We start from the raw sequence: 10,408 nt of genomic DNA, 5'->3' as shown, positions 1-10,408 counted from the left end.
GATGATACCTTGACTTCAGATCTATTTTAGAAAAAAATTTAGCATCCTGAAGGTGATCAAACAAGTCATCGATCCTAGGCAAGGGATAATGGTTCTTGATGGTTACATTGTTCAGTTGCCTGTAATCCATGCATAACCGAAGGGACCCATCTTTCTTCTTCACAAAGATGACTGGTGCACCCCAAGGGGAGATGCTAGGATGAATGTGACCCTTCTCTAAGAGTTCCTCTAGCCACATCTTGAGCTCATTAAGCTCATGTGTGGTCATCCTATAAGGTTCTCTCAAAACTGGCTTGGCTCCTGGTACCAAATATATGTGGAAGTCAATCTCTCTACTAAGTGGCATACCAAGTAGCTCGGCTGTAAACACATCTGCAAACTCCTCAAGGATGGGATGATCATCTAGGGAAGGCTCCCTCTCATTTTCTTCCTCTCTATCATTGATGGTGATAGCAAACAACTAGCATCCCTTTCGCATGCTCTGCTTAAGCTGCATAGCAGAAATCATATGAAGAGACACAGGCCTCTAAATCCTAGTGATTACTATGGGAGCACCATGATCATCCTCGAACTCGATCTTTTTTCAGGTGACATTCCATCTTGGCTCTGTGGGCATAAATCCAATCCATGCCAAGTACGATGCCATAAGATCCAAGTGGTGTAACTCTAAGGTCTACTAGGGTGGTGGTATTACCAATCTGGAGTGGACATCCCCTAACCTCTGAATCCACTAACACTCTATCCCTTGATGCTAACTCCACTTCCCAACTAACACCTTGCCTAACTGCCACTAGCCTGCAACGCTCCACAACCAATGGAGATATAAAGGAGTCAGTTGCCCTTGAGTCAAATAATATAGAAATACTGATACCTCTAATCATACCTGCACCCTCAATGACTATGGCCTAGTGCTCTGCCTGGCAGTTGTCAACCACTACAAAGACCCTATGGGACTTGCTCATATCTCCAACTGTAGGCTCTGATGCTACCATCCTCTGACTACCTACCATCTGACCCTATGGACACTCTCTCACCATGCCCCCCATGGCTCCACATGTGAAACAAGCAATGCATGCCTGAAACTATGCGCCTTAAAGCCTAGAGAAAGGCTACCCACCTGTCCTGCTCGAACCACTATAACCACCCCTAGCGGACTGCTGAGTCTATGCCGGAGGTGTGTATGCACCCTATGCTCTTTGGTCATGCCTAGGACCTTGTGAATGCCACTACTTGGGCTTGGAGCCTTGCTATCCTTGAGGGGGCCTCTACCTCTAACTCTACTATGGAGGAGGGGGTCTATAGGACCCCTATACATTTCTGTGGTTGCCTTTCCAATGGGGTTTCTAAAACTCGAAAGACTCAGGTGCCAGGTTTCAGTTCTAAAACTGATCCTGCGTGTCTTATGGTCTGACCTGAATCTCCTCAGCTATCAAGGCCTTCTCCATGGCAACCCAAAGGCTCCCTAGAGTGGCCATCCTCACCAGTCTTGCTATCCCAACATTAAGTCCCCTGTTAAAATGGTTGGCAAGAAGCTTCTCATCCTTCAGGTAGTCTACATAAGGTAGGACCTCAATGAACTTTCTCTCGTACTGGGTCACTAAGAGACCCTTCTAATAGAGGTTGTGGAACTCATCTATCCTACACTGCCTAAAGTGCTCTGACAAGTATCTCTCCTTGAACCTCTCTGTGAAGATCTCCCATGTGAGGGTGTCTGCAGCTAGACCACACTTGTATTCCTCCTGTCTCCACCATGTGGAGGTCGTCGCTCTCAAAAGGTGGACTGCAACTCATGCCTTCAGATTGCTTTCATAAGAACGCAATGCAAAGCACCATTCTAGGCTCAACAGCCAAGCCTCAGCTTCTACCCCATCGGTAGATCCCCCAATAGATAGTGGCTAGAGGCGCAAAACCTCTTTGATCAAATCCCCTGGTTCTCGATGTGTCCTCTCAATATAAATAGGTGCGGCTACTGGAGGTGGTCCAGGTAGATGAACGGACTCAAGCTCATGCTCATCCTAGCCCTCTAAGGAATTAGGAGGTGGACTCCTACTTTGTTCCCTATCTGCTAATCTAAGGCTCCCTGAGTTTTGGTTTTTTGCATGACAGTCTACTGCAGGAAGCCTATCCTGCACTATCTCGATCAGGTTCTGAAGTGCTAAAAAGATGTCTTAGTTTGGGTCAACCAGTGGTTCAGGAGGGACCTCTGGGTTCCCTTTCGGAACCGATTCCTCCCTGTCAACATCTTTGCATGCCATACGCATATTCTTAGGACCCCTTCTGTGCTTGTGAGCTTGTCGTGTAGTCGGAGGCATCCTTAAGAGAAAATAAAATAAAATAAAATAAAAAAATAATTTTTGGGGACAAATTTAATTAATTAAATAATTAAAGTGAAATGTAATGGAGAAAGGTTCCTAGTGTTGGAAACTTGGCTCTAATACCAAAATGTCGTGCCCAAACTTTTGGGCAAAAAATGAAACAACAAATTTTTTTTGAACAATATAAACTCGCAAAATAGTCTACATTAAAATGAAATCAGTTGAGTTTTGTCTTAACTAAGATGTAAGTAGAATTGTTTACTAGGATTGGAATAGTTAACTCACTCACACAAGTGACATTAATTAATGAAGATTAATCATTGCCTAAAAGGGTCCTTGCAATTTAATTAGTTAATTTATTTAACCTAATTAAATTGCCGCTAATTAAAGTCGAGGGAAAGTCAAATATTTAAATTGCATTTATATTATTCTGGGCTAATTGAATGATGATGTGGATATCTTAAATCTAAAATTTATTTAATTGAGTGCACGCAAAATTCATTATTTATATTTAGCCAATAAGGTTTCAAAATTAATAATGTTATTTGCCAAACAAATCTAATTTATACTATAGCCAATTTAATTTCCCCTAAACTTTCAAATTTCAACGATTAAATTATCTGGCCAAAATTGGCCTCATAGGTCAAAATTTTGAATAAAATAATTAATAATTCTCATTTACAATTTTCCCCAAATTAAATTTAACTTGATGTCCATATTTAATTAAATACAAAAATCATCTATAAGATATCCTTATTAAAATTCCATGATAAAATTACGTCAATAATTGCGATATGAGAACTATATAAAAACTAATAAAATTAAATTAAATAGGTTTTCAACTTAACCTCAAATATGTATATATATTTGTATATATACCTATATGTAAAAATATAGCATATATATAAATTATATGCATATAAACAATTTGGATGAACAAATTTATATGTATACCTATTTATACATGTATATTTCTATAATAAAGTGAACCAGCTATACCCATTAAATAGTATAATGCAGCTTATAAATAACCCTAAATTAAAAGTTATAATTTAAACACTATAATTCAAATTCCCTCTCATTTTTTACATGCAAACCCTAACCTGAATATGGGCTAGGGTTGCATTTCTATTATAACTTGTTATTTAAATGCTAACCCTACCCCGAAATTGGGTTAGGGTTGCATTTTTAGCATCAAGTATTCTCTTCTTTCTTTTTTTTAAATTTGTTTTTACCCTAACCCGAAATGGGGTTAGGTTTTATTATATTTTATTTTATTTTGAGTGTGTGTGTGTATGCAGTGTGTGTTATGCAGGTTCGATGGCCATGAGGCGACAGCCATGGAGGCGACAGTTTTCCTTTTTTGCAGGGCCGAGCACAAAGGGGGGGCCGCAGGGTTTTCCTAGTTTAATTTCTGCAATGTTTAAATAGGAATTGTACGCTAGGAAATAGGAAATCATCACAAGACAAGTAATATGAATAATAGCTCAATCACAAATGCATTCATTGCAATGAATCTATCCTAAGACACATTCAATAGAGACATGAAAACAAAAGCATACAAAACTAGAAATTATGCAAACCAGATGACGATTTGAATGCTCCTTCCATGCGGCTCCATTGTTCTTCTTTCCTCTTCAAATGGTTAGATTGTGGATCTCACCTACAAGTGCACATACATGATTGAAAGCAAGATTGACATTGATTTATTGATCAAGAGTACTAGAAGCATAAATTCGATAGCCTGATTATCAATTACCAATTAGCCTTATCCAATTTATAGAAGAATTGGAGAGATGACAAGATTAGCATGATTCAATTCAAATGGAAATTGCAAATCAATTATGTCAATTATGACAAATTATGACAAATTATGCACTTTCTATGCAAAATTTGTCGATTGATAATTTATGACAAATTATGACAACTTCTATGTCAAAATTGATTGATTGTCAATTATGACAAATTTATGACAAATTGACATGTCATTTCCATGAATTTAGGAGAGAAATAGGAGGAAATTGAAATTAGGAATTAGAAAATTAAGAAATTAGGAAATTGATGGAAATTAGAAATTAGGTAAATTAATTAATAATTTATTATTTATTAATTAATTCACAAAGAGGAATAATTAGCCAATTAAATGAACATTTAATTGTAATGAGAAGACTTAGGATAAATAAGTAATTTATTAATCCTAAAGGAAGAAAATGATAAGCAAGATTAAATGACTAAATCACGAAACCCTAGCAGGTGAATTAGGTCTTGATGAAAGATAATTAATGTCGATCATGATTTTGATTTAACAAAGGACCAATGTGATAAATGCACCAATTAACGAGGAACAATGACAAATTGATCCAAATTGACAAAATTGACAAGAGGACGAGGATTGACAGCAAACTAGATTGCAAGATGACAAGATCCAACATGACCTCGATCGATGATGAATCGATCGCAAAATGACAAGGTTGAACATGACAATGATCGATGACAAATTGATCACAAAATGACAAGATTGAAAATGATAAAGATTGATGACAAATCGATAAGAGGACAAAACCCTAATTAGGATTGACGATGTCCAAAATGATAAGATTGATGATAAGATTAATAAGAGGAAAAAACCCTAATTAGGATTGACGATGTCCAAAATGATAACAAATTAGCACGCACATTGATGCGATAGGATAAAATTGATCAAAATCATGATTGGATAGTGTTGTCGACAAGACCAAATTTGAAAGCGAGACAGAATGAAGAATGTAGAAGAATGACTCGATGCTTGCAAATGATAAAAACCAAGTGCGTGACATAGGAGAAATGTTAATGCGATGCAAAAACCTAAAATGAGGCAATGCGCAAATGTTAAAGTATGATCCCGCAACCATTGACCATTTTTAGGTGTCTACATTTTGCCCCTCTTTGAGACAATGTGATTTTAAGCGTTGTTTCAAAGAACAATAATAAAAATGCCCCAGACAATAATAATGACATAGGCATGCCCCCTCGAGGAATTGGCCGGAAATGTCCAGAAAAGAGGCCAATTGATCGATAAAAATAATAGGATCGAACAGACGGACAATTAGAGATTGGATGCATGAAGGACAAGCAATTTAAGGTGCAAAAGACCGTGACCAACATAAGATGGAGAGGGTGCACATCCATCTATGCAATGACAAAGAGCTATAAATGAGACCAAGAGGTGGAAAATTGCTCATTTGCACTAGCTAAAGAGGAGGATTTGGTGCTCTGGACAAGGACACTTGCAGAGAGATGGTGAACATTCCAATGGTGGATCACCTTGGAGAACGTGTACGCACATTCAGACAACTGGACGATGCAAGAGCCGCGGTATGGATCTCAAAAACCCATGTTTTCAATCTCATGAATTTTGAATGCTTGCGGGACATTGCGGGGCCCACAAGGGATGCAGAAACTAACTTCTGCGCCTGTGCAGAGTAAATCTTGCGCTTGTGTCAGGTATTTTGTGCTTGTGTCAGGGTACACAGGCGCAAGAGTCAAGACACAGGCGCAAGAGGCAAGACACAAGCGCAATTGTGCATGTAAGACTCAATTTAGGTTCAAAACTACATGCAAAGGACCTGAAAAGGGGGGACAAGGGTAGGATAGGGTAAAATAGATAAAGTACACCCAAATTTGGCCATAAAACAAGGAAATGTAGCCCGTAGGAACAAACCCTAAAACTGACAAAAAGATGCCCTAATTGTGATGCAGAGTCGACAGTATCCATTGATCACGCGGGAGAATCAACCAGACTATTTCATGCTACGACATAGACTCAGGAGCATGGACAGAGACACATTAGCAGGACTTGGCATATATTACATCACATACATGCCTGAGATTAGGGCAAACACAGGATTGCTTACCGCATTGGCAGAGCGATGGCATTCGGAGACCTCCTCATTCCATTTGGCGACTGGCGAGGTGACAGTGACATTGGAGGATGTATGGTGTATCCTCCGCATTTCAATACATGGAGAGATGATAGAGTATGACCTAGTGATAGGGAGAGATGCATTATGTAGGCTATTTGAGTGCGATGCAGATGATCTGGACATTGTCGAGAGGGAGATCCGCTAGGAGACTATGGCAGGAGAGTATGATCAACGATGTGTGGTGATAACAGTTGTGATAGCATGTCTGTTAGTAGGAGACAGATGAGGAAATGGATTCCCTATTGGATGGGGAAGAGTGCTAGAGTAGATGGTGACAAAGGGGATGGTGTATGCGTGGGGACCATGTGTGCTTGCTATGCTATATTTTCAGCTGCATCAGATAGCGTATCAGGGAGTGCAGACTTTGAGCTGTGGAGTCACATTGCTTCAGGTATGGGCATTTGAGCACGTAGCCATATGTCGACCAATTATAGAGAGACAGGTTGTACCACACTGACCATATGTGTATTGCTATGGTGGAGCACTGAGATAGGGTCCATTTGGATACATATTATACTGGCGACATGAGCTAGACAGACTGAGAGAGTTCACATGGAGGCCATATCTTGATTGCCCTAGATGGTCAGATGATAGTGATGAGCTACCCTATTGTAGACAAGAGAGGTACCTGATTGGGCAACCAGTGAATCGCCAGAGAGTGATTGAGATGTACCTGCCAGAGAGAGTCAGACGATAGTTTGGAGAGACGTAGGATGTACCTAGGAGGACTGCATGCTTTGCCCGATCTCACAGAGAGACGAGTCAGTGGGGGAGTATGATTCAGCCACACATAGCATATGCCGACTTTGCAGAGCTACATCAGAGACAGTGGGATTGGAGGTCAGATGTGGTGGATGCTAGGACGACAGAGGAGTATGAGATATGGTTTGCACAACGACGGCTAGTGCCTTTGACTGATCTTGATATCCCAATACCGAGGAGACAGGAGGACTTTCCACTCACAGGAGAGGAGGGAGATGATGAGGATGAGGAGGATGATGAGGATGATGAGGATAACGGGGATGGGGATGAGGGATATGATGGTGGGGAGGATGATGATGAGCCAGACTCAGCTGATCAGGAGACATTGCAGGATATTCCCATAGAGTCGGAGACAGCTAGGATAGAGGAGATGGAGATGTGCAGGGCTACCATAGCAAGTCAGCAGGACTATATTGCAACATTGGAGAGACAGAATGCCAGCTTGAGGACAGAACGAGATACAGCAATAGCTCAAGCACAGTGAGAGGGACAGAGAGTCACTGAGTTCATTGGGTCGATCAGGGATGCCAGTGCACGGGAGATGGCACAGATGCTAGTAGAGACCGAAGAGGAGAGACTGTATTGGAGGACACTATATGAGAGTGTAGTTCCACCAGAGCAGAGAGCACCTTCATATCGGGCACGATCGAGGACAGAGAGCAGGGCACGCTCTTGGAGGTCATTGAGCAGCATGGGGGTGAGTGGACCTATGAGACCACCACAGCCAGGACCAGGAGGGACATCATCCGCGAGACATGGTAGGGATGAGGAGGATAAAGGGAGCACCCAGTGACACAGGCATGTGCTCCTTATGACAGACAGTGGACATTATGTAGTTTGACATGTTGTAGTCAGCCTGCGGGCCATACTTAGGATAGATAGTCCGATTTTGTACTCCGATATTATTATGATATGTGATATGAAATGCATCGAAATGATGGGATGCAATGTGTTATGATTTGTAGTTATTTTGCAATGTATGGATGACTTATGTACTTGTTTATGAACATGTATGGATGTATTTTTATGTATTTTTGATGTATTTATGAAATGAAATGGATAAAATGCTTGATGTAATATGTGATGGAATGCAAATGTACTAAACAATGAATGCAGGATACAGCATATGTGTTTGGATATCGGAGCACTAGACCGAACTGACTATCCGGACTGACGGAAGAAATGTTAGTAAGAAGAAATGAGACAGGGGAGAGTTAGAGACGAAGAAAGATTTGCTTTCAGTAATGCACTTTGTAGGTGAGAACCTTTATTTTTATGTAGCAAAATGGATGTGTAGCATCATGGCATTGAAGGCCAGAGCTGAAATGCAACCCTATTTGCGAAAGACAGACACATCATAGACAAACAACACTCACAATCAAAAAAGAAAAGAATCATGAACCATCCCGGTCACTCTAAATCACTCAGTGACATCATCGAGCAACATAGGAACATGACCGAAGCCAAAGATAAATCAGTAAAAAAGATAAGATGCACAAATTCAAATCAAACAAACATCTTTATCTTCATTGTCAAAAGTTGAAAGTGCGGATAGGATGATCATGTTGTCTGGTTTCAGGGAATGCGGTACCCCGTCTAAGACAGGACACAGTCTGGTTTCGAGTATACCACACCCTGTAGAAGACCCATGATAATGGAGACAAGGACAAATGATTTTGATGGTACCGTTCGATTGATATGACAATTTTGATCAGTTTGAATGTTTGGTTTTGATTGAAAAAGTTCATCTGGTTAAAGCATGATTTCATTAAAGCACAGCGTGTGATTGCGAGTGTCATTGGATGAATGCTCAGTGATTTGTCTTATGCACAAAAGGAATAATGTATTGCAAAATGTTTGTTTTTCAATTTTAATGTTTTTGAAATGTTTTTGTGTTCATTTTTTCAGGACTTTTTATGATTTTTAGGGATTTTCATGTTTTCAATTTTTAGATACTGTTTTCAGGACTTTTTTCAATTTTTTTGCTTGAAGATTTTTTCAGGACTTTATTTGATTTTTTTAAGAGATTTTTTCAGGACATTATATGATTTTTTTAAGACTTTTTTCAGGACATTTTTTGATTTTTTAAGACTTTTTTCAGGACATTTTTCAATTTTTATGATTATGTCAGGACATTTTTCAATTTTTATGATTTTGCCCCCAGTGTCTAGCAAGGCAAGGAATATGATAGGTGAATAAGTAGGCTTGCTGAAATGATGGTGGATAGGGGGAAGACAATGGCCTTTTATCGTGGAGACAATACGGATGCAATTTTCAAGGGCTATTGTGTGATGGGACAAGAGACTGGTTATGACAATGTAAAGCAAGAACATGGCATGAGGGACATGTCAAGAGGTTTTGAAAAACATGTTTTGCATTTCACGTCCTTATGTCAGATCAAGATCAAGGAATGAAAAAGAGTGTATGGATAGTGATAAGATATGGATAGGATAAGCAATACCAAGAATGGATAAGGGAAATGGACTGAAGGTTGGGATAGGCTAAGGGATAGTGGCAGAAAGTTGCAATAAGATAGGGAATATGGATGAAAGGTTGTAATAAGCAAATGGATAAAGACCAAAAGCTATGATGGACTGAAAGCTATGAATAGGATGCATGACGCTCATGAAGATCCTCAGCCTTGTCAAGATCAAAGGTGGAAAGGGAAACTGGACATGAGGGATAATAGGATATGAAGGGTAATGACATGGTATGATAGGGTAATGAAGGGTAATGACAGGGGTTCGATAGGATAATGAAGGGAAATAGGATATGAAGGAGTATGACATGGGTTCGATAGGATAATGGAACAATGAAGGACAAAAGGATATGATAGGATAAAACCTGCCCCCAAGTGTGGTGTGCAAGAAGTTCATAAATTACACATGATGCCTATTTGCCAGGTTTTCATCACGGTACTTGCCCAAGGCACCTGTTTGCCAGGTTTTCACCAGTGGACGAATTATTTGTGCTTTACTTTTTTCTTCTTTTTCAATTTTTTTTTTTTACTTTTTTTCTTTTTTTGCATTTTTTTGTATTTTTTGCTTTTTCAATAGAAGATGGACACATGATAGGGGATGGAAGAAGGACTCAAGCGTCTTTTTGGTTGGATAGTAGCCTTAAAAAATTGGACCATGACCTTTTAAAAGTATGCTCAAAGACGTTGGTAGGATAAGAACATGGAAAATGAGATGAAACTAAGGCAAGGATTTATGCAAAGGATGGGATCAAAGGGATCGAAGGATGGAAAATATGCATTGGATAATGGATAGGGTATTGGAAGAATTGGGCTTCAGTAGATGGAAATGAAGGAAAGATCGACATTGGCACACACCTTGAGGGGTGATGGACTAATGGAGGAAAAATGGA

This window comes from Cryptomeria japonica, chromosome 11, assembly GCF_030272615.1.
Source record: "Cryptomeria japonica chromosome 11, Sugi_1.0, whole genome shotgun sequence".
Lineage (NCBI taxonomy): Eukaryota > Viridiplantae > Streptophyta > Pinopsida > Cupressales > Cupressaceae > Cryptomeria > Cryptomeria japonica.
Note: the sequence above shows the minus strand (reverse complement) of the source record.